This window comes from Pimephales promelas, chromosome 2 (assembly GCF_988280905.1).
Source record: "Pimephales promelas chromosome 2, fPimPro1.hap1.1, whole genome shotgun sequence".
NCBI lineage: Eukaryota > Metazoa > Chordata > Actinopteri > Cypriniformes > Leuciscidae > Pimephales > Pimephales promelas.
Genome location: NC_142770.1, coordinates 37,783,168 through 37,808,576, shown reverse-complemented (window position 1 = coordinate 37,808,576; position 25,409 = coordinate 37,783,168). Strand labels below are relative to the sequence as shown.

Sequence of the window (25,409 nt, the reverse complement as noted above, 5' to 3'; positions counted from 1 at the left end):
AGCCGCAGTTTCACCCCAGCAGTTTTACACCAGCAGTTTTACCCCGCGCATGCGCAGTTTTTACATCAGCAGTTTTACCCCGCGCATGCGCAGTTTCGCCACAACAGTTTTAAGCAGTTTTATCTGCGCATTCGTAGTTTCAATATAGCAGTTTTACCCGCGCAAATTGTTCAGTATTAAAACGATCTAATGGTTATTTTTACCAATTAGTTTTGCTTATTAGTCTGCAGAGCCACAGTTTCACCACGCACATGCGCAGTTTCATCTCAACAGTTTTACCCGTGCACGCGCAGTGTCAATAACCTATATAGTATTTGTTACCAATTATTTTTGCTTACTAGTTATTTTTTTGCTGTTGCTCGCAGGCTTTCAGGTTCCTTTACTGAAATAAAACAGTGCTTGTATCAGGAGCACACTAATCTTTTAAGTTTTTCCTCCAAAACAATAAATAGCCTGGCCTATATATATATATATATATATATATATACACACTTAATTGCTCAATACCTGGTATAACACAAACTTCTGATTAGACATTCAAAGGCGAACTATATAAATCAATATATGTCTAATTATTCTTAAATTAATTAAATCTGCCTGATGAAACAAATGACTTGAACACAAATTATTAACAATTATTTCAAATATTTTATTAATTTTGAAGACATTACCAAGAATACAATTATATTTCAATTCAATTACCAGAGAGACATACTGATACAGACAGACAGGCATACGATTCAGACAGACAGGCACACTGATACACATACACAGTGATACAGACAGACATATTGATACACAGCCATACATACTGATACAGACAGACAAACTAATATACATACACACAGACATACTGATACAGACAGACAGGCATACTGACATACATACACAGACACACTGAGACAGACAGACATATTGATACACAGACAGACATATTGATACAGACAGACCGTCTAATATACATACACAGACATACTGCTACAGACAGACAGCAAGTCTGTCACCAATTAGAAAATAAATAATAATAATTAAATGTCTGGGTTTTAAAATGATGACACTCTTACATTTTTCTTTGTCCTTAACCTCAGACATGAAAAAGGGCATGACCTCTCTGTTTTTAAATGTAAAATAGAATGTGGCTCTTAATTTATCATCCTCATCCAAAGTTGTGGCACAATGTGAATGTAGTGGAGAAAGGGCTGTCTTCCTCCTCCATGCTGTCAATGCGTGGTGGCAAGGACTTAAACTTCATCAGCGGGTGATTATCCTTCAACCATTCCACACCTTTCCTGATGCTGCTCATCATATTGGCATTCTTTATGAAAAATATTTGAAAATTAACAGCAATCAACAATTTTATATTTTCAGATAAATAAAACGTCTAAATATATTATATACATTGCAGAACTCTACAAAATACCTCAAGATTGTGTGGTGTCGTGTCCCCCTCCAGCGCTCCTACTCCATACTCAATTTCTCCTGGTCCATTCATCTGTTGTAGAAGAGCACAGTGTGATGTAATGTATTTCAATTGTCCACTACAAAATGTTTCATTTAATAAAATGTATAATTTCATGCATATGCAATGCAGAACCAAACTAAGATTTGATTTACTTCGAATTTGCACGAGAGAATTCATCTATTTGAATCAATCCATTTTACAAAAACAAACAAAAAATATAGCTGCGAGCAGCGATGGCGGGCCCAAGCCGGTGGCACCGCAACCCCGGTTCCTTTAGTTACCTAAAGGCACCCGGGTAGCGGTGCCGAAGGCTTTGGCCCTTTTATGATTAAATGTTAAAACGGCTTGCCATACTCTGTCATTTCGACTAGTCACAATTATGTTACAGATGTCTTAAATGATAATACAAACTATCCAAAATGTAATTACGAATAGACAGAAAGACGTTGTTGATATCTACAATGTTAATTCCGGACAGGCAAACTTAGCTTTTAAATGTTAAAAGGGCTTGCCATACAGGGACGTAGGCTCAGAGAGAGGCTCACCATATTCAAACCAAAATATCTGACTTCCTCTTGGTCCGAGCTAATGACTATGTATTAGAAAGTTGTCCGGCTTGAGGAGTACAATGTATATACCGATTTTTGTAACTGTAGATAAAACTAACAACCCCACTTTTGTCAAAAGGTGGCGCTATTTAGTCCTTGCACATTGCCCGTTTCTGAAACTTTGCACGTCTACTGGCTAATAAATGTGATGTATCTGTTGAGTTTCAAGCAATTTCAATTTCAATTTGACTGTTGAAAAGAAGTGCGCCGATTAGATACTCAGGATCGGTATCGGCTCTGACACTGCCATCTTTGACGAGGCTGATTCAAATTCTATATTGTGCATATACTATTCTGTTAGGCACAAAGGCACAAAAACTTTCTAAAGTACCATAAAGTTTTTGTGTACTGTATTATTAGTGTTCTGAAGCTATTATGTGATATAGAAATTAATATTTAAGTCATTAAATTCAAGAACACAAACTTTTCCCTCTCTGCGCCTGTCAGTCATTCTCCATTCAGCATTCAAACAGCACGTCACATTCGGTTACAGTCAATGATGAAACGATCTTCAATGATTCAATGTTAATCCTATTATACTGGATCTTTAAGATAAAGGTCTAAAGGTCTATATTTTCGAATGAAGAAACTTTTTCTTGCTGGACTTTATTGCTGTAACTTAATCGTGTTACTTTCTACCGGGTGTCGGACGCTGTCGGTTAGATCACAACACTAGAGTCAGAGCACTATAATTGTTCTTCACGCACACAGTAACTGAAATTTAAAACCTTTAAAAGAAAAGGCTCAATAAACTATTGCATAGATAGATAATGTATAATACACTGTTCATAAATATGTATTTCCTTTGTGCTTTGAACTTTTCAATACGGACTCAATGCGCTGTAACTTCATGTGGCTTCAAGCACATCATTCTCCGCTCGGGATGCACATAAGTGCTTTGTGCTGCACCGTATTGGAGCCGTAATATCATAATGCAGTGACGTAATGACAGATTATTAATTGCCTTTCAATTATATGTTGCTTTATAGCAGCCATGGCTATATTTTTTTTTAATGATTTTTGTTATCTTGTTTTTCATGAATGTATTTTTCAAAAATAAGAGCAATGTGTATTATCTATTATTAATATGGTTTATAATAGCATTTTTGTCATAGATTATGACAAAGTAATCATATGATCCACCAGCGAGGAACCAGCAGAACAGAGTGAACATTCTTTCTGTTTAGTTCAATCCTACTTAATAGGAATTTATTTAAAATGCTCGCTCTACTCCACACCATTAATGTCTTGTGCGGACATCCGTATTTTGACTTTCGGTTTTAAGTAAGCGATTTAAAAGCTCCCAAGTCCCAGCGGAGTCACACGTTGATTAACCGGTGGGAATATACACAATAGGCCTACCTGATATTGAACACAAGAGGGCAGTATAGCACTACGTATGACTCAGATTATTATTTTTTTATGAATTTTACAACAATTCTGGCTGTTTTTGAACGTAAACACAATTCTTAAATGAAAAAAAAGGAAAAATTGGGGAAGTTATAATATTTGTATAATTTAATTTAGAAACAAATGATGTATAATTACATTTTTAGAAGATATGAGGCTTTTAGTGTTTACTTTTTTGACATTACTTTAATCTTTTGCCATAGTTGCACATGTCTATTGGCTAATACATGTGATGTATCTGTTGAGTTTCAAGCAATTTCAAGCATGCTAAGAGTCCCAAAAGCATCAAAAAATAATGTTAAAGTTTGTTTCGTTGCCACGGCAACAGTATCAAAGATATCAAAAATTCATTCACAGGTCTACATCTGCCGTGTATTTACATTATACAGATGAAGTTTAAAGCAAATCGGTTAAAAATAAGAGAGTGATTTCAAAGCATTTTGAAAGTGACACACTTCCTGCTGCCAGTTGGTGGCGCTATAACTTTGACTCACAATAGTCACATCCATGTGATCGGTCTCTTACAGCGAAAACACTGCTGAAGTTTCATCAAGATCAGTTAATGTATGCTGAAGTTATAACACACATCCTGTTTCATGTTTCTCGCCATAATTTCGTTTCCTCGCCACGGCCAAACCGTTCGAGATATAAAAAATCCCTTGGCACCTTTTCATCCTTAATGTCTTGACTTCACACTGATCGAGTTTTGTCGAATTTGGTTCAGTGCTCTAGGAGCATTACTTTAAATTCCATTGCATGTGTTTTAAACACAACCCTAAATAGCCGTCTTCCTGTTGGGCTGGGGTAAAAAGTAAGAGTGTGAAGTAGGCTATATATGAAACGATGAGATCTATATGTGTACCAAGTTTCATATTATTACATGCAAGTGTGTTTGATTTATGGACCAAATTTTCAGACCAAGTTTATTGACCAAGTTAATCTGATTAATAAACTAATTATATAAAACTATTGTCAATTCACTACAATTAAACTAGTTATATGCCTTTACTTATAAAAAATAAAAATAAAAACTTATTTAAAAAATACCAGGCTTGAGAAATGTATTTTCTTTATGCAGGTCATACACACAGCAGTGAAATGGTTAAGCCCCCTCCCCCTGCACACACACACACACAAACACACACACACACACACAGACAGCCAGCCAGCCAGCCAAAGACACAGAGACATGTAGGCTCAGAGTGGCCATATTCAAACAAAAATATCTGACTTTCTGTGGGTCCTAGCTAATAAGTGTCAATTAGAAAGTTGTCCGGCTCGAGGAGTACAATATACATACCAATTTTTGTAACTCTAGTTAAAACTAACCACCCCACTTTTGTCAAAAGGTGGCGCTACTGAGCCCTCACCACGCCCGTTTCTGCAACTTTGCACATGTCTACTGGCTAATAAATGTGATGTGTCTGTCGAGTTTCATGCAATTTGAAGCATGCTAAGGGTCTCAAAAGCATCATAATTCATAAATAACTTCCATTTGAACTGTCATAAAACTTAGAGCACGAAAGTTGTTTGGCCTGATGTGATCTTTAATTGTACCGAGTTTCATATTAATTCATGCAAGTGTGTTTGATTTATGGACAAATTTTTGAATCCCAGTCCAGGGGGCGCTGTCGAGCCGCCCTGCCACGCCCGGTTACCAGCTTCAGCCCGGCCCTGATGGCCATGGGTTCTGACCCGTGTGCAAAGTTTCAAGAGTTTTAGAGAATGTTAAGGCCCCCGAAAATGCCAGAGAAGTTGCACACAGCAAATAAAGGGTTAAAATTAACCTGACAGGCACCCCTCCTCTCACTCACACAGAGAGACACTGAGAGACTGGCAAAATTCTGAGATTTTCTCTACATTCAAACAAACATATCTGACTTTCTGTGGGTCCTAGCTAATGAGTGTCAATTAGAAAGTTGTTCGGCTCGAGGAGTACAATATACATACTGATTTTTGTAACTGTAGATAAAACTAACAACCCCACTTTTGTCAAAAGGTGGCGCTACTGAGCCCTCACCACACCCGTTTCTGAAACGTTGCACATGTCTACTGGCTAATAAATGTGATGTGTCTGTCGAGTTTCATGCAATTTGAAGCATGCTAAGAGTCTCAAAAGCATCCTAAAAGAATGGTAAAGTTTGATGCGTTGCCACGGCAACAGTTTCAAAGATATCAAGAATCCATTTACAGGTCTTCATCTGCCATGTATTTGCATTATACAGATGAAGTTTGAAGCAAATCGAGTTAAAATTAGAGGGTGATTTCAAAGCATTTTGAAAATGACACACTTCCTGCTGCCAGTTGGTGGCGCTATAACTTTGACTCACAATAGTCACATCCATGTGATCGTCCTCTTACAGCGAACACACTGCTGAAGTTTCATCAAGATCAGTTGATGTGTGCTGAAGTTATGATACACTTCCTGTTTCACTTTTCTCGCCATAATTTTGTTTCCTCGCCACGGCCAAACCGTTCGAGATATCAAAAATCCCCTCGCAAACTTTCATCCTCAATGTCTTGACTTCACGCTGACCGAGTTTCGTCGAATTTGGATCAAAGCTCTAGGAGGAGTATTAAAAATTCCATTGCGAGTGTTTTACGAACAACCCTAAATAGCTGACTTCCTGTTGGGCTGGGGTAAAAAGTAAAAGCACGAGGTATAGATGAAACGATGAGATCAACATGTGTACCGAGTTTCATATTATTACATGCAAGCGTGTTTGATTTATGGACCAAGTGTTCGGACCCCGTTCCAGGGGGCGCTGTCTAGCCCCCCTGCCACGCCCGGGTACCATCTTCAGCCCGGCCCTGATGGCCGCGGGTTCTGACCCGTGTGCAAAGTTTCAAGAGTTTTTGAGCATGTTAAGGGCCCCAAAAGTGCCCGAATAGTCGTATAAATAATAATAATAATAATAATAATAATAAATATAGCTGCGAGCAGCGATGAAGGGCCCAAGCCGGTGGCACCGCAACCCCGGTTCCTTAGTTACCTAAAAGCACCAGGGTGGCCATGCCACTGGCTTTGGCCCTTCATCGCGGATCACAGCTATATATATATATATATATATATATATCTGTATATATATATATATATATACTGTATATATACATATATATATGAAGCCGGTGGCACCGCCACCCTGGTGCCTTTAGGTTTATTGTGCACGACATGCAAAATGTAACCCTGCTTTGACTGATGCAAGCTCTACAGCACAGTTTATAGTAAGAAAGAATATAGTAAGAAAGAAAAGTAAGCTGTTACTCAGATGGTTTGGGAAACAAACATTCATCATGTCACATTGGTTTTAGTTACTTGTCCTCGAACAGAGCCCTAATCTGTTTATATTTCAGTTACACATTCTACATTGATTAAAAAAGAAAAATCAAATGTGTTTTTAATTCATACAGAAATAAAATATTTATAATTCAGCTGAGAATAAAGTTAGTTCAAATTTTAAGAAAAACAAATATATGATCTGAAATATAGCACATTCATTTTTAAATTCATTCAGGTTCAATTACCAAAAATACATTCTTAATTTAATTTAAAACAAATAATAAATCTAAAATATAGCTGCGAGCAGCGATGGCGGGCCCAAGCCGGTGGCACCGCAACCCCGGTTCCTTTAGTTACCTAAATGCACCCGGGTGGCGGTGCCGAAGGCTTTGGCCCTTTTATGATTAAATGTTAAAACGGCTTGCCATACTCTGTCATTTCGACTAGTCACAATTATGTTACAGATATCTTAAATGATAATACAAACTATCCAAAATGTAATTACGAATAGACAGAAAGACGTTGTTGATATCTACAATGTTAATTCTGGACAGGCAAACTTAGCTTTTAAATGTTAAAAGGGCTTGCCATACAGGGACGTAGGCTCAGAGAGAGGCTCACCATATTCAAACCAAAATATCTGACTTCCTCTTGGTCCGAGCTAATGACTATGTATTAGAAAGTTGTCCGGCTTGAGGAGTACAATGTATATAGCGATTTTTGTAACTGTAGATAAAACTAACAACCCCATTTTTGTCAAAAGGTGGCGCTATTTAGTCCTTGCACTATGCCCGTTTCTGAAACTTTGCACATGTCTACTGGCTAATAAATGTGATGTATCTGTTGAGTTTCAAGCAATTTCAATTTCAATTTCAATTTGACTGTTGAAAAGAAGTGCGCCGATTAGATACTCAGGATCGGTATCGGCTCTGACACTGCCATCTTTGACGAGGCTGATTCAAATTCTATATTGTGCATATATACTATTCTATGTTAGGCACAAAGGCACAAAAACTTTCTAAAGTATCATAAAGTTTTTGTGTACTGTATTATTAGTGTTCTGAAGCTATTATGTGATATAGAAATTAATATTTAAGTCATTAAATTCAAGAACACAAACTTTTCCCTCTCTGCGCCTGTCAGTCATTCTCCATTCAGCATTCAAACAGCACGTCACATTCGGTTACAGTCAATGATGAAACGATCTTCAAGATGATTGAATGTTAATCCTATTATACTGGATCTTTAAGATAAAGGTCTAAAGGTCTATATTTTCGAATGAAGAAACTTTTTCTTGCTGGACTTTATTGCTGTAACTTAACCGTGTTACTTTCTACCGGGTGTCGGACGCTGTCGGTTAGATCACAACACTAGAGTCAGAGCACTATAATTGTTCTTCACGCACACAGTAACTGAAATTTAAAACCTTTAAAAGAAAAGGCTCAATAAACTATTGCATAGATAGATAATGTATAATACACTGTTCATAAATATGTATTTCCTTTGTGCTTTGAACTTTTCAATACGGACTCACTGCGCTGTAACTTCATGTGGCTTCAAGCACATCATTCTCCGCTTGGGATGCACATAAGTGCTTTGTGCTGCACCGTATTGGAGCCGTAATATCATAATGCAGTGACGTAATGACAGATTATTAATTGCCTTTCAATTATATGTTGCTGCGTCATTAAACATCTGTCCTATGCATTTCAAACATTTATAGCAGCCATGGCTATATTTTTTATGATTTTTGTTATCTTGTTTTTCATGAATGTATTTTTCAAAAATAAGAGCAATGTGTATTATCTATTATTAATATGGTTTATAATAGCATTTTTGTCATAGATTATGACAAAGTAATCATATGATCCACCAGCGAGGAACCAGCAGAACAGACTGAACATTCTTTCTGTTTAGTTCAATCCTACTTAATAGGAATTTATTTAAAATGCTCGCTCTACTCCACACCATTAATGTCTTGTGCGGACATCCGTATTTCGACTTTCGGTTTTAAGTAAGCGATTTAAAAGCTCCCAAGTCCCAGCGGAGTCACACGTTGATTAACCGGTGGGAATATACACAATAGGCCTACCTGATATTGAACACAAGAGGGCAGTATAGCACTACGTATGACTCAGATTATTATTTTTTATGAATTTTACAACAATTCTGGCTGTTTTTGAACGTAAACATAATTCTTAAATGAAAAAAATGAAAAATTGGGGAAGTTATAATATTTGTATAATTTAATTTAGAAACAAATGATGTATAATTACATTTTTAGAAGATATGAGGCTTTTAGTGTTCACTTTTTTGACATTACTTTAATCTTTTGCCATAGTTGCACATGTCTACTGGCTAATAAATGTGATGTATCTGTTGAGTTTCAAGCAATTTCAAGCATGCTAAGAGTCCCAAAAGCATCAAAAAAGAATGTTAAAGTTTGATTCGTTGCCACGGCAACAGTATCAAAGATATCAAAAATTCATTCACAGGTCTACATTTGCCGTGTATTTACATTATACAGATGAAGTTTGAAGCAAATCGGTTAAAAATAAGAGAGTGGTTTCAAAGCATTTTGAAAGTGACACACTTCCTGCTGCCAGTTGGTGGCGCTATAATTTTGACTCACAATAGTCACATCCATGTGATCGGTCTCTTACAGCGAAAACACTGCTGAAGTTTCATCAAGATCAGTTAATGTATGCTGAAGTTATAACACACATCCTGTTTCATGTTTCTCGCCATAATTTCGTTTCCTCGCCACGGCCAAACCGTTCGAGATATAAAAAATCCCTTGGCACCTTTTCATCCTTAATGTCTTGACTTCACGCTGATCGAGTTTTGTCGAATTTGGTTCAGTGCTCTAGGAGCAATACTTTAAATTCCATTGCATGTGTTTTAAACACAACCCTAAATAGCCGTCTTCCTGTTGGGCTGGGGTAAAAAGTAAGAGTGTGAAGTAGGCTATATATGAAACGATGAGATCTATATGTGTACCAAGTTTCATATTATTGCATGCAAGTGTGTTTGATTTATGGACCAAATTTTCAGACCAAGTTTATTGACCAAGTTAATCTGATTAATAAACTAATTAAATAAAACTATTGTCAATGCACTACAATTAAACTAGTTATATGTCTTTACTTATAAAAAACAAAAATAAAAACTTATTTAAAAAATACCAGGCTTGAGAAATGTATTTTCTTTATGCAGGTCATACACACAGCAGTGAAATGGTTAAGCCCCCTCCCCCTGCACACACACACACACAGGCACACACACACACACAGACAGCCAAAGACAGCCAAAGACACAGAGACATGTAGGCTCAGAGTGACCATATTCAAACAAAAATATCTGAGTTTCTGTGGGTCCTAGCTAATAAGTGTAAATTAGAAAGTTGTCCGGCTCGAGGAGTACAATATACATACCAATTTTTGTAACTCTAGTTAAAACTAACAACCCCACTTTTGTCAAAAGGTGGCGCTACTGAGCCCTCACCACGCCCGTTTCTGAAACTTTGCACATGTCTACTGGCTAATAAATGTGATGTGTCTGTCGAGTTTCATGCATTTTGAAGCATGCTAAGGGTCTCAAAAGCATCCTAAAAGCATCCTAAAAGAAGGGTAAAGTTTGATGCGTCGCCACGGCAACAGTTTCAAAGATATCAAGAATCCATTCACAGGTCTACATCTGCCGTATGTTTACATTATACATATGAAGTTTGAAGCAAATCGGGTAAAAATAAAAGGGTGATATCAAAGCATTTTGAAAGTGACACACTTCCTGCTGCCAGTTGGTGGCGCTATAACTTTGACTCACAATAGTCACATCCATGTGATCGTCCTCTTACAGCGAACACACTGCTGAAGTTTCATCAAGATCGGTTGATGTGTGCTGAAGTTATGATACACTTCCTGTTTCACGTTTCTCGCCATGATTTTGTTTCCTCGCCACGGCCAAACCGTTTGAGATATCAAAAATCCCCTCGCAAACTTTCATCCTCAATGTCTTGACTTCACGCTGACCGAGTTTCGTCGAATTTGGATCAAAGCTCTAGGAGGAGTATTAAAAATTCCATTGCGAGTGTTTTACGAACAACCCTAAATAGCCGACTTCCTGTTGGGCTGGGGTAAAAAGTAAAAGCACGAGGTATAGATGAAACGATGAGATCAACATGTGTACCGAGTTTCATATTATTACATGCAAGCGTGTTTGATTTATGGACCAAGTGTTCGGACCCCGTTCCAGGGGGCGCTGTCTAGCCCCCCTGCCACGCCCGGGTACCATCTTCAGCCCGGCCCTGATGGCCGCGGGTTCTGACCCGTGTGCAAAGTTTCAAGAGTTTTTGAGCATGTTAAGGGCCCCAAAAGTGCCCGAATAGTCGTATAAATAATAATAATAATAATAAATATAGCTGCGAGCAGCGATTGCGGGCCCAAGCCGGTGGCACCGCAACCCCGATGCCTTTAGTTACCCAAAGGCACCGGGATGGTGGTACCGCCAGCTTTGGCCCTTTATCGCTGCTCACAGCTATATTTATATTTAATATAAAGCCGGTGGCACCGCCACCTTGGTGCCTTTAGGGTTATTCTGTACGACGTGTAAAAACGTAACCCCCGCTTTGACTATCAAAAAGAAGTGTATTGTAGAGCTTGCATCAATGCGGACTCGATGCGCTGTGCGCTGTAACTCCATGTGGCTTTAAGCGCATCATTCTCCACTCGGGATGCGCATAAGCGTTTTGTGCCACACTGTACTGAGCCTTTCATATCATAATGCAGTGACGCAATGACAGATTATTAATTGCCTTTCTTGTTCTGTTCCATCTATTATATGTTGATAATAGATAGGACAGAGCACTAAAAACCTCAAACAAAGCACTAAAAACTTAAGCTGTTTGCTGTGTAGTCTGAGAATGAGCTGTTTGATTTGCACCCTCTTCCTCTTCACTGTCCTCCATAAAAACCAGCTATCCAGGTCCATGTTGTTCTAGAAAGTTTGTATGTTGCTGCCTCAATTAACATCTCTGCTATACATTTAAAATAGTGATCGACCGATATATCGGCCGGCCGATATATCGGGCCGATATTTGAGGGTTTTACGTGTATCGGAATCGGCCGATACACCGCTGCGCGTTCGCCGATAGTTTTTTTTTTTTCCCGCCGTTATTTATAGACAGGCGGCCACGGGCAGCTCCGTGCTGCTGGAGATGCTGCAGTTCACGTGCCCCGCCCTCCTCCACTAACAGAGTGCATCAGTGCAACCTGCTCTTCACGAGAATGGTAACTTAAACTTTCAAAGGATCTTTTAAATGTTTGACTCCTGAAATATTGTCAAACACTTTGAAAATGGAAACACGTCGCCCTATAACTGTTATGTGCTTGCAACTAAGCAAGTTTGTGGGTCCAAATGGAAAACGCGAATGCCTCGTCTATAAAACTTAACTGCTTGCCATTGTATTAAGAAGCTGCAAATAGTTAAGGTGTAGGTTATCCGTTCAGTATGCATTAGGACTGTCTATGAATATTCTACATTCGAATATCTATTAATTTTGAAGGTGAAAATTAATATTTGAATGTGGAAAAACACGCCCGCGGTTGCAGACTGTAACGTTACCACAGCTGCACAGCTCGCTCGGAGCGCTCACTGTCGGTTCTATACTGTGAAACTTCAATCACTGAATGAACTGAAGCCTGCTATATTTGGGACAAGAGTCGCGACTCGCAACCTTAAATTGCTTGCACAAAACTCTTGTTTAGCACTCAACATTTGTTTGTTGTTCATTTAACCGACGCGCAGAGAGCGTGAGGGCGAGAGAGAGAGTGCCTGAGCGAGTCCAGGGCGAGACAGAGTGAGCTCTGCGGTCTTGGCCATTAGTTGATTTACTTGCTTTTTAATACGTTGTCAAATATGTTTAAACTCAAATAAACCATCTAATACTAGTAGTTATGTCTCTTTTTATTAATGTGTCCTGTTATAGATGTAATGCGCGTCAACAACAAAACGCGCAACGGGATGTTCGAATATGTTTTTTAGAGGGAATATGCAAACGCCATTTGAGCAATTTTGACAGCCCTAGTATGCATACGGTAACGAACTCTGGTCATAGGATTAAGGAATGCCAACGTTATTCTGTGCTTTTTGTGGGAGATTTATTCAGCGCTCACCTGGCTGAGGTTTGGGGCGTGTGGAGTTTGTCTCCCTCGCAATCGCAGTAATATTAGAGACTAGACATGCTCATTTTATTTTATGTAGGAAAATTGAAACCATGCAGTACATAGTTCGTTTCTTTTAAAATGAAGTACAGTGTGCACTGTGCACTTTATTATGCTGGTTGCTACTGTGTGCAATAGTGTAATTATTTAATTTATGCTTAAATATTCATTTTCAGCACTGAACTTTTTTTGTTCTACTTCATGTTTTTAATATTTTTTTAAATTGTTTATCTACTTGTTCTTGTTCTACCTCACATGTTTTTACTATTTGTTAAATATAAATTTTTGAAGTTAGTTAAATGTTACTTTTATTAAATTGAGACCTGTAACATTTGTTAACATCATGTTATTTTTAAGATGTAAATTGAGGGAGCAAAATGTATCGGCTCCAAATATCGGCTCAAGAAAATCGGCAGCCCGTATCGGTCATCGGCTAAGGCTGATGGGAAAAAAATCGGTATCGGTATCGGCACTAAAAAATCCATATCGGTCGATCCCTAATTTAAAACATGGCTATATCTAAAATAATTTATCTTTTTGATTTTTGTTATCTTGTTTTTCATGAATATTTTACAACAATACAAAGAGCAATGTGTATTTTCCATTAATATAGTTTGTAATGGCTTTTTTTGTCATATTTTATAATCATATATTTTTGGGATTTGTTATTTATCTTTATAATGAAGTTGTCTGTATTAAGTAGATTGTGTTTAACACACACAAGAGTGATTTATTAGTTCAACACATAGTTATAGAAATTCTACTTTATCTAAAAAAAACCCTGCACTTTATACACACACACACACACACACACACACACATAAATACATGTAAATAAAAATACCAAAAAAAAACATCAAATGTGTTTTTAGTCAGAGTATTATTTTATACAGAAACAAATATTTGTAATTCAGATAAGAATGAAGTTAGTGTTTTAAAATCTTAAGGAAAACAAATATATTGAAATATAGCACATGAATTTTAAATTCATTCAACTTCAATTACAAATACAATCTTACTTTTATTTAAAGCAATCTATACATTTAAAAGATGGGGGTTATATGCCTATTTTGTCATTTAAAATATTGTTATGCAAAATTGTTATGCAAAAAGACAAGGACTTAGAGACAAGGACTTGTAGGAAAAATCACAGCCAGCCACACACACACACACATAAACACAGACAACAGCCCTCCCCTCCCCACACAGACACACACACACACACAGAGAGAGAGAGAGAGAGAGAGAGAGAGAGAGAGAGAGAGAGAGAGAGAGAGAGAGAGAGAGAGAGAGAGAGAATCGCAGGGGAAATAAATCCATTCAAACTACAATATCTGACTTTCTGTTGCTCAGAGCGAATGACTTTAAATTGGAAAGTTGATCGGCTTGACGAGAACAATATACGTGGTAAGTTTTGTAACTGTAGGTAAATTGGGCAAAGTTATAACACACTTTATGTGTCCTTTTTTAGTCATAAAATTCATTTCCTCGCCACGGCCAGACCGTTCGAGATATCAAAAATCCGTCCGGAATTGAGCATCCTCAATGTCTTGACTTCATGCACACCGAGTTTGGTTGTGATTGGTAAACACATGCATTGTGATTTGATGTATTTCTCCTAGGACAATTATTCAAACAACCCATAATTCATAATTCATAAAAAACTTCCATTTGAACTGTCATAAAACTTAGAGCACGGAAGTTGTTTGGCCTGATGTGATCTATAATTGTACCGAGTTTCATATTAATTTATGCAAGTGTGTTTGATTTATGGACAAATGTTCGAATCCCAGTCCAGGGGGCGCTGTCGAGCCGCCCTGCCACGCCCGGTTACCAGCTTCAGCCCGGCCCTGATGGCCATGGGTTCTGACCCGTGTGCAAAGTTTCAAGAGTTTTCGAGGATGTTAAGGCCCCCGAAAATGCCAGAGAAGTCGCACACAGCAAATAAAGGGTTAAAATTAACCTGACAGGCGCCCCTCCTCTCACTCACACAGAGGGACACTGAGACACTGGCAAAATTCTGAGATTTTCTCTACATTCAAACAAACATATCTGACTTTCTGTGGGTCCTAGCTAATGAGTGTCAATTAGAAAGTTGTCCGGCTCGAGGAGTACAATATACATACCGATTTTTGTAACTGTAGATAAAACTAACAACCCCACTTTTGTCAAAAGGTGGCGCTACTGAGCCCTCACCACGCCCGTTTCTGAAACTTTGCACGTGTCCACTGGCTAATAAATGTGATGTGTCTGTTGAGTTTCATGCAATTTCAAGCATGCTAAGGGTCTCAAAAGCATCCTAAAAGAATGGTAAAGTTTGATGCGTCACCACGGCAACAGTTTCAAAGATATCAAGAATCCATTCACAGGTCTACATCTGCCGTATGTTTACATTATACAGATGAAGTTTGAAGCAAATCGGGTAAAAATAAAAGGGTGATATCAAAGCATTTTGAAAGTGACACACTTCCTGCTGCCAGTTGGTGGCGCTATAACTTTGACTCACAATAGTCACATCCATGTGATCGTCCTCTTACAGCGAACACACTGCTGAAGTTTCATCAAGATCAGTTAATGTATGCTGAAGTTATAACACACTTCCTGTTTCACGTTTCTCGCCATGATTTCGTTTCCTCGCCACGGCCAAACCGTTCGAGATATCAAAAATCCCCTCGCAAACTTTCATCCTCAATGCCTTGACTTCATGCTGACCGAGTTTCGTGCCGTGTGTTTGAATTCTCTAGGAGGAGTACTTCAAATTCCATTGCGAGTGTTTTATGAACAAACCTCAATAGCCGACTTCCTGTTGGGCTGGGGTAAAAAGTAAGAGCGCGAGGTATAGATGAAACGATGAGATCAACATGTGTACCGAGTTTCATATTATTACATACTAAGCGTGTTTGAGTTATGGACCGAGTGTTCGGACCCCGTTCCAGGGGGCGCTGACGAGCCGCCCTGCCACGCCCGGGTACCATCTTCAGCCCGGCTCTGATGGCCGCGGGTTCTGACCCGTGTGCAAAGTTTCAAGAGTTTTCGAGCACGTTAAGGGCCCCAAAAGTGCCCAAATAGTCGTATAAATAATAATAATAAATATAGCTGCGAGCAGCGATGGCGGGCCCAAGCCGGTGGCACCGCAACCCCGGTTCCTTTAGTTACCTAAAGGCACTGGGGTGGCGGTGTCGCAGGCTTTAGCCCTTTCATGATTAAATGAAATGTTAAAACAGCTTTCCATACTCTATCTGTCGTTTCGACTAGTCACAATTACATTACAGATATCTTAAATGATAATACAAACTATTCAAAATGTAATTAAGACTAGTCACTTTTGTCAAAAGGTGGCGTGTTGATATCTACAATGTTAATTCCGGATAGGCAAACTTAGCTTTTAAATGTTAAAAGGGCTTGCCATATAGGGACGTACAGTAGGCTCAGAGAGAGGCTCACCATATTCAAACCAAAATATCTGACTTCCTCTTGATCCAAACTAATGACTAAGAATTAGAAAGTTGTCCGGCTTGAGGAGTAAAATGTATATACCGATTTTTGTAACTGTAGATAAAACTAACAACGCCACTTTTGTCAAAAGGTGGCGCTATTTAGTCCCTGCACCATGCCCGTTTCTGAAACTTTGCACATGTCTACTGGCTAATAAATGTGATGTGTCTGTTGATTTTCATGCAATTTCAAGCATGCTAAGAGTCTCAAAAGCATCCTAAAATAATTTCAAAGTTTGATGCGTTGCCACGGCAACAGTATCAGATATATCAAGAATCCATTCTCAGGCCTTCATCTGCCATGTATTTACATTATACAGATGAAGTTTGAAGCAAATCGGGTCAAAATAAAAGGATGATTTTAAAGCATTTGGAAAGTGACACACTTCCTGCTGCCAGTTGGTGGCGCTATAACTTTGACTCACAATAGTCACATCCATGTGATCGGCCTCTTACAGCGAACACACTGCTGAAGTTTCATCAAGATCAGTTAATGTATGCTGAAGTTATAACACACTTCCTGTTTCACGTTTCTCGCCATAATTTCGTTTCCTCGCCACGGCCAAACCGTTCGAGATATCAAAAATCCCCTCGCAAACTTTCATCCTCAATGCCTTGACTTCATGCTGACCGAGTTTCGTGCCATGTGTTTGAATTCTCTAGGAGGAGTATTGCAAATTCCATTGCGAGTGTTTTATGAACAACCCTAAATAACCGACTTCCTGTTGGGCTGGGGTAAAAAGTAATAGTATGAGGTATATATGAACGATGAGATCTATATGTGCACCGAGTTTCATATTATTACATGCAAGCATGTTTGATTTATGGACCAAGTTTTCGGACCCCGTTCCAGGGGGCGCTGTCTAGCCCCCCTGCCACACCCAGTTACCATCTTCAGCCCGGCTCTGAGGGCTGTGGGATATGACCTGTGTGCAAAGTTTCAAGAGTTTTCAAACCCGTTAAGGGCCCCAAAAGCCGCTAAGAGTCTCAAAATCATCAAAAAAAAAGAATTTTAAAGTTTGATGCGTTGCCACAGCAACAGTATCAAAGATATCAAGAATCCATTCACAGGTCTTCATCTGCTATGTGTTTACATTATACAGATTAAGTTTGAAGCAAATCGGGTAAAAATAAGAGGGTGATTTCAAAGCATTTTGAAAGTGACACAGTTCCTGCTGCCAGTTGGTGGCGCTATAACTTTGACTCACAATAGTCACATCCATGTGATCGTCCTCTTACAGCGAACAAACTGCTGAAGTTTCATCAAGATCAGTTAATGTATGCTGAAGTTCTGACACACTTCCTGTTTCACGATTCTCGCCATTATTTCGTTTCCTCGCCACGGCCAAACCGTTCGAGATATCAAAAATCCCCACACAAACTTTCATCCTCAATGCCTTGACTTCATGCTGACCGAGTTTCGTGCCGTGTGTTTGAATTCTCTAGGAGGAGTATTGCACATTCCATTGCGAGTGTTTTATGAACAACCCTAAATAACCGACTTCCTGTTGGGCTGGGGTAAAAAGTAATAGTTTGAGGTATATATGAACGATGAGATCTATATGTGCACCGAGTTTCATATTATTACATGCAAGCGTGTTTGATTTATGGACCAAGTTTTCGGACCCCGTTCCAGGGGGCGCTGTCTAGCCCCCCTGCCACGCCCGGGTACCATCTTCAGCCCGGCCCTGATGGCCGCGGATTCTGACCCGTGTGCAAAGTTTCAAGAGTTTTTGAGCATGTTAAGGGCCCCAAAAGTGCCCGAATAGTCGTATAAATAATAATAATAATAATAATAATCGTTAGGAAAACAATAGGGCCTTCGCCCTTTCAGGGCTTGGGCCCTAATAATAATCGTTAGGAAAACAATAGGGCCTTCGCCCTTTCAGGGCTTGGGCCCTAATAATAATAATAATCGTTAGGAAAACAATAGGGCCTTCGCCCTTTCAGGGCTTGGGCCCTAAATATATGGGTTATATGCATATTTTGTAAAAAAAAGAAAAAAAAAAGAAAGAAAGATATATATCCAAAAACACAAGGCCTTAAACTTTAACAAGGATGCAACTCTTATCACTACAACAAACATAGTCACACACACAAGTCAAGTCACTTACATTTTAGATGCAATATTGACTTTTTAGATGCAATATTGACTTTTTTCTGTTTCAGCAGAGAAAATAGTTAAACAAAGATCACAGCGACCCATCGCGCATCTCAAAGCAATGTGTTTTCTCATTACTGAATGATTCAGCATTTTGAATCCATGACTCGTTCATTAAGACGGTCATCTGGCGACACCTTATGGTGATTTAGGGTTATGTTTAAAAGTATCGTTCTTTACAGCGATTTTTAATTGACTCCTGTTAAACCAATCTCGTAACATTATTGTGTAACCGATTTAATTTGATCAGCCTTACCTAGGGTAACAGCCCTATAGTGTCTTATTATTCTAAATTATTGAATTTATTGATCAAATTTACAAATGAAAAATGAAGCATACATTTATTAAGACTAGGCTGCCCTGCAGATATTAGGCTACAATATGGAGATTTAAATATATCATTTATCAAATAATCTGTTTATTTTTAGGTTACACATTACATTGTTTAAAAAATAAAAATCAAATGTGACCCGCTCTGGCGAAATGAGTCGGAAGTTGCAACCTTCCATTTTAAGATATGGGCCGATTATGTGGAAAAACCATGAAATAACAAAAAAATATATATATATTTTTTTTTTTGCTAATTTCAAAGAACAGACATTCAAAAATAATCTCACAGGGTTTCGTAGTCGAGATAATTGAGTAAAGGTATTTAAATAACGATTAAAGTTGTCAAAGCTTTAAATTCGCTGAAATAAACATTGCTCTTCTCAACTCCCCTCGTCACCTCTGAGCATTTCCCGGGTATCCCCTGAAACGTTGAACTCACTGGAGGCTTCTAACCTAAACTGCGTGAGTATATTTATCTGCAAGAAGAATATAGCCTATGTAAGGCTGTAACGATCGCGACACTCAGATCCACGAACCTGTGTCGCGGTGTGAGAAGACAGAATCACGACACCGACACGTCCCTTCAACTCCCGAAGTTATCCTTCACGTCCAGACCCAATGCTAGCTACAACATCTTTAAATTACTATTAGTATTATTTGAAGTTAACATTAGCCTATAAAATACGTAGACTTACACCACAAAACTTAAATTATTACTAATTTTTTTTTTTAAATTGGGCAATTTCAGCATCCAATTCCCAGATAATTAAATATTTTAATAAATTGGCCTATGTGAACCACACTGCACAAACCAAAAGTAATACTCACCCGATGAAGAAGGGTTGACTCTCTCCAGAACATAAAATCTTTATTTTATTTTCCGTGTTCGCATTTATGAGGAAAAACAATCCGAACGTGACCGTTCTCTGGAAGCAGCACTAAAACTTTCACATAGCTTAAACATGCAAGCACAAAGCCTTTCTTTAAAGTAAATTTCGTTTTAAAATAATTATCTTAATTTAAATCAATGTTTCATCAACCAATTACTAGGATTTAATAATAAGAAATAAATTGCAGACAATAGGCTAGGCCTAATCACGACGCGGAGACGCGCGGCACGTGAACTGAAGCTTGTCTCATGAACCGAAAGTCAGCGTATAAGGTATCCTCACAGACATATATATTGAAATGTCTACTTTTAAACACAACCATTCAAAATGAAAGAAAACAGACTGCTCTCTGCTTATGTGGGCTAATCCGTATGAAAACTGAATTTCTCTCTGACTCCTCTTTAATCTTTCTGATTTTAGAACATTTTTGTAAAAGTGACTTTTTAATTATTTATTTCAAAAAAATTAAAAATAAGTTGAGTTTCAGCCTCGTTAAATTGCATTTATATATGTTAATCTATTTGGTCAAATCAAGCTATATAAAATAAATAGTTTATCCCTTAAAATGCTATGGATTTTGAAAGATATAAAAAAAAAAAAAAAAAAACGGGCAAAAAAACTTTAAAAGCGATTTTCTTAGGTTTTCAATTGGAAAAAAAAGGGCAGACGACCAGAATTCAAATCTGTATATCGTTACAACCATTCAAGGTATGACCAAGGTATCATTTGAAAGCTTACAGTGTCCTCTTTCCATTAATATCAAAATCTCAATTTTTAAATTTGGGTCACTGTGACTAATTTTGCTGGATCAGGTCGGTCACAAATGTGTTTTTTATTGTAGTATTATTTTATACAGAAATACATTATAATTATATATAATATACAAAATATAACCGTGGGCGCGATTAAACAGTGTTACAATAAAACTCAACATTGTGTTTTTTAAAAATAAATTCAAATAATACAAATCCCGAAATTGCGCTAATTTTAAAATTAAACTAAAACTCATGGCTGCACAAGCATTCATAACTGTGCGCGCCAACAGCGAGGAACCAGCAGAACAGAGTGAACGTTCATTCTGTTTAGTTCAATCCTACTTAATAGGAATTTATTTAAAATGCTTGCTCTACTCCACAACATTAATGTCTTGTGCGGATATCTGTATTTTGACTTTCGGTTTTAAGTAAGCGATTTAAAAGTTCCCGAGTCCCAGCGGAGTCACACGTTGATTAACCGGTGGGAATATACACAATAGGCCTACCTGATATTGAACACAAGAGGGCAGTATAGCACTACGTATGACTCAGATTATTTTTTCTTCTTCTGAATTTTAAAACCATTCTGGCTGTTTTTGAACGTAAACATAATTCTTAAATGAAAAAAGGGAAAAACTGGTTTAATTATAATATTTGTATAATTTAATTTAGAAACAAATGATGTATAATTACATTTTTAGAAGATATGAGGCTTTTAGTGTTTACTGTTTACTTTTTTGACATTACTTTAATCTTTTGCCAAAGTTGCACATGCCTACTGGCTAATAAATGTGATGTATCTGTCGAGCTATCTGTATCTATCTGTTTCAAGCAATTTCAAGCATGCTAAGAGTCCCAAAAGTATCAAAAAAGAATGTTAAAGTTTGATTTGTTGCCACAGCAACAGTATCAAAGATATCAAGAATCCATTCACAGGTCTACATCTGCTGTATTTTTACATTATACAGATGAAGTTTGAAGCAAATCGGTTAAAAATAAGAGGGTGATATCAAAGCATTTTGAAAGTGACACACTTCCTGCTGCCAGTTGGTGGCGCTATAACTCTGACTCACAATAGTCACATCCATGTAATCAGCCTCTTACAGTGAACACACTGCTGAAGTTTCATCAAGATCAGTTAATGTATGCTGAAGTTATAACACACTTCCTGTTTCACGTTTCTCGCCATAATTTTGTTTCCTCGCCACGGCCAAACCGTTCGAGATATCAAAAATCCCCTCGCAAACTTTCATCCTCAATGCCTTGACTTCATGCTGACCGAGTTTCGTGCCGTGTGTTTGAATTCTCTAGGATGAGTATTGCACATTCCATTGCGAGCGTTTTACAAACAAACCTCAATAGCCGACTTCCTGTTTGGCTGGGGTAAAAAGTAAGAGCGTGAGGTATAGATGAAACGATGAGATCAACATGTGTACCGAGTTTCTTATTATTACATGCAAGCGTGTTTGATTTATGGACCAAGTGTTCGGACCCCGTTCCAGGGGGCGCTGTCTAGCCCCCCTGCCACACCCAGGTACCATCTTCAGCCCGGCTCTGATGGCTGTGGGATCTGACCTGTGTGCAAAGTTTCAAGAGTTTTCAAACCCGTTAAGGGCCCCAAAAGCCGCTAAGAGTCTCAAAATCATAAAAAAAAAGAATTTTAAAGTTTGATGCGTTGCCACGGCAACAGTATCAAAGATATCAAGAATCCATTCACAGGTCTTCATCTGCTATGTATTTACATTATACAGATTAAGTTTGAAGCACATCGGGTAAAAATAAAAGGGTGAGTTCAAAGCATTTTGAAAGTGACACACTTCCTGCTACCAGTTGGTGGCGCTATAACTTTGACTCACAATAGTCACATCCATGTGATCGTCCTCTTACAGCGAACACACTGCTGAAGTTTCATCAAGATCAGTTAATGTATGCTGAAGTTATAACACACTTCCTGTTTCACGTTTCTCGCCATAATTTCGTTTCCTCGCCATGGCCAAACCGTTCGAGATATCAAAAATCCCCTCGCAAACTTTCATCGTCAATGCCTTGACTTCATGCTGACCGAGTTTCGTGCCGTGAGTTTGAATTCTCTAGGAGTAGTACTTCAAATTCCATTGCGAGTGTTTTATGAACAACCCTAAATAACCGACTTCCTGTTGGGCTGGGGTAAAAAGTAATAGTATGAGGTATATATGAACGATGAGATCTATATGTGCACCGAGTTTCATATTATTACATGCAAGCGTGTTTGATTTATGGACCAAGTTTTCGGACCCCGTTCCAGGGGGCGCTGTCTAGCCCCCCTGCCACGCCCGGGTACCATCTTCAGCCCGGCCCTGATGGCCGCGGGTTCTGACCAGTGTGCTAAGTTTCAAGAGTTTTTGAGCATGTTAAGGGCCCCAAAAGTGCCCGAATAGTCGTATAAATAATAATAATAATAATAATAATAATAATAATCCTAAGGAAAACAATAGGGCCTTCGCCCTTTCAGGGCTTGGGCCCTAATAATCCTTAGGAAAACAATAGGGCCTTCGCCCTTTCAGGGCTTGGGCCCTAATAACAAAGGTCAATGTCCCTGCCCTAATACAGGGTGTCCACCAGTTAAAATTTTTAAGCCCTTTTTAATACCGCATTATAAAACTACAACATTACATTTAGCAAGAACATATATTTAAAGTAGTGCATGCCTGTAATGATCAGACTAGCTCTATACCATTTGGCTTGGGGCACATGTGTGTTCACAGGGGTCTTTTAGGGTCTTTCAAGGATCAACCCTGCAACAATGGGACTTGGTGTGTTTTAAGAACCCAACTGATATCTGTGTCCCCTGAAAGTCTAAGTATAGAATATTGTCGACTGACAATAGGATAGATAAATAAATAAACAAAATACTTTGACAACAAAAGCTCACTTCACTGTCAGTGAGGCAAGATCCAACCACCATGTGCAATCCAACCGCCTCAGCCCAATGTGCAAGCCACCTTCCATGTCTGACAAAATACAAAAAGACAACAATGAGAACAAAGTTGTGCAGAATACTGAGTCCTGACCAAGGACTGTCCCTAAAGTTAGTTTACTAAAAGTCACTCTGGATAATAGTGTCTGCTAAATGACAAATAATAATAACTAAACCCTAGAAACAAAATTCTCCATGAGGAGAAGGCACCACTTATTGTGTCATGAATGTCATGCTGAGAAAAAAGCAATACTTCCATGAATACTATTAACAACAATAATATTAATATAACGTAGAAGTAAGACTTACAGCAGTGAAATCAACGGGTTCATTCAATACGATGTGTAAAGCATACTGAAACATTCATTTTACAATATATTTTTGATTTAACAGAGTGGAGACAGACTGATAAAAGTCCAATAACTTACCATAATCATGAAGAACCGACAGGATGTCATATCGAGTTGATGGGAGATATGCTGAAATGGCAAATTGCATTTCGAAAAACAAAGAAATCAATCAGGACGTTAAAGTGTCCCGAAAACAAGACAACAAAATACCCTTACTTTGTTTGTTTGTTTTTTTTTTTTTTTTTTTTCATTTTGATCCAACGGCCTGGTGCTGCAAGTTTCCTGCGACATGAATATATGTTAAATAAAAGAATGATTTGTCCAACAGCACTGCTGAACTGACTGCAGTGAAGACAATTTAATAACTTATTCAAAACGAGCGGATAAAACTGCTATAGTGAAACTGCGCATGCGCGGGGTAAAACTGCTGGGGTGAAACTGCTGGGGTAAAACTGCGGCTCTGCGGCTCTGCAGTCAGACCCTTCTCTTTTTTTGGGTGGGTTTTTCTCCTATTGGCCATGAGTGAAGTTAATCTAGCAACCCTGAATGTAAATGGTGCTAGAGATATTAAGAAAAGATGAATGTTAAATGTACTAATGAAACAAAAAAATCTTGATCTTTTAATGTTACAAGAAACACATAGTGATGGGGGGAATGCAGCAGACTGGGAAAGAGATTTTGAGGGGTTAACAATTCTAAGCCATAACACTTCAATAAGTGCAGGAGTTGCAGTGTTATTTTCTAAGAATTTTAGTCCAATTTCTTACATAGTTGATGAAGTTGTGAAAGGAAGATTATTAAAAATCAGGGCTGTTTATGAAAACTATGTTTTGGTTTTTATTTGTATTTATGCTCCAACAGTCCCTATGGAGAGATTGCTTTTTCTAGATATATTAGGTACGACTGTACAAGGTTGCTCAGAGGAGGAATATTTGTTTTTGGGGGGTGATTTTAATTGCACAGAAAGTATGATTGATAGGAACCATGTTGAACCCCATTTACCATCTCAGAAATGTCTTATTCATTTTATTAAAAAGTTTGAAATGTGTGATATTTGGAGACAATTAAATGGAAATGTAAAACAATATACATGGGTTCATATGAGGGAAAACAGGACATCCTTTGCCAGATTGGACAGATTGTATGGGTTTTCACATCAGTTTAATATTTTCAAAATATGCTCTATAATTCCAATAGGTTTCTCTGATCATAGTATGGTACAATGCAGTTTTATTTTAAGTTCCAGTAAAACGAGCAGTGCCTATTGGCATTTCAATATTTCTTTACTGAGCGATAGTTTTTTTAAAGACTCTTTTAAGTATTTTTGGCAGAATTATAGAAAATCAAAGTCTAATTTTAGATCAATACAGCAGTGGTGGGACATTGGTAAAGTTAAAATAAGACAATTTTGTCAACAATATACTCGCAATGTCACTATGGAGTTTAAAAAATCTATGGAAATTTTGGAGAATGAATTAAGTGAGTGTCAAAA

General features: G+C 38.1%; 1 protein-coding gene and 1 long non-coding RNA gene across 3 annotated transcripts in view; one reads left to right on the top strand and one right to left on the bottom strand.

Annotated features, from left to right (window-relative positions):
• Positions 1–25,409, top strand: part of LOC120478286 (uncharacterized) — a 220,987-nt gene that overhangs the window by 55,478 nt on the left and 140,100 nt on the right. The window lies entirely within an intron of this gene.
• LOC148997335 (uncharacterized) lies at positions 610–24,407 on the bottom strand. 2 transcript variants are annotated; one of them, XR_016146336.1, is made up of 4 exons: positions 23,996–24,407; positions 23,523–23,601; positions 1,421–1,492; positions 610–1,315 (listed from the first exon to the last, which is right to left on the bottom strand). It is a non-coding gene; the product is annotated as an uncharacterized LOC148997335 (long non-coding RNA). The 2 variants fall into 2 exon arrangements; XR_016146331.1 differs by having other exon boundaries at positions 23,523–24,407.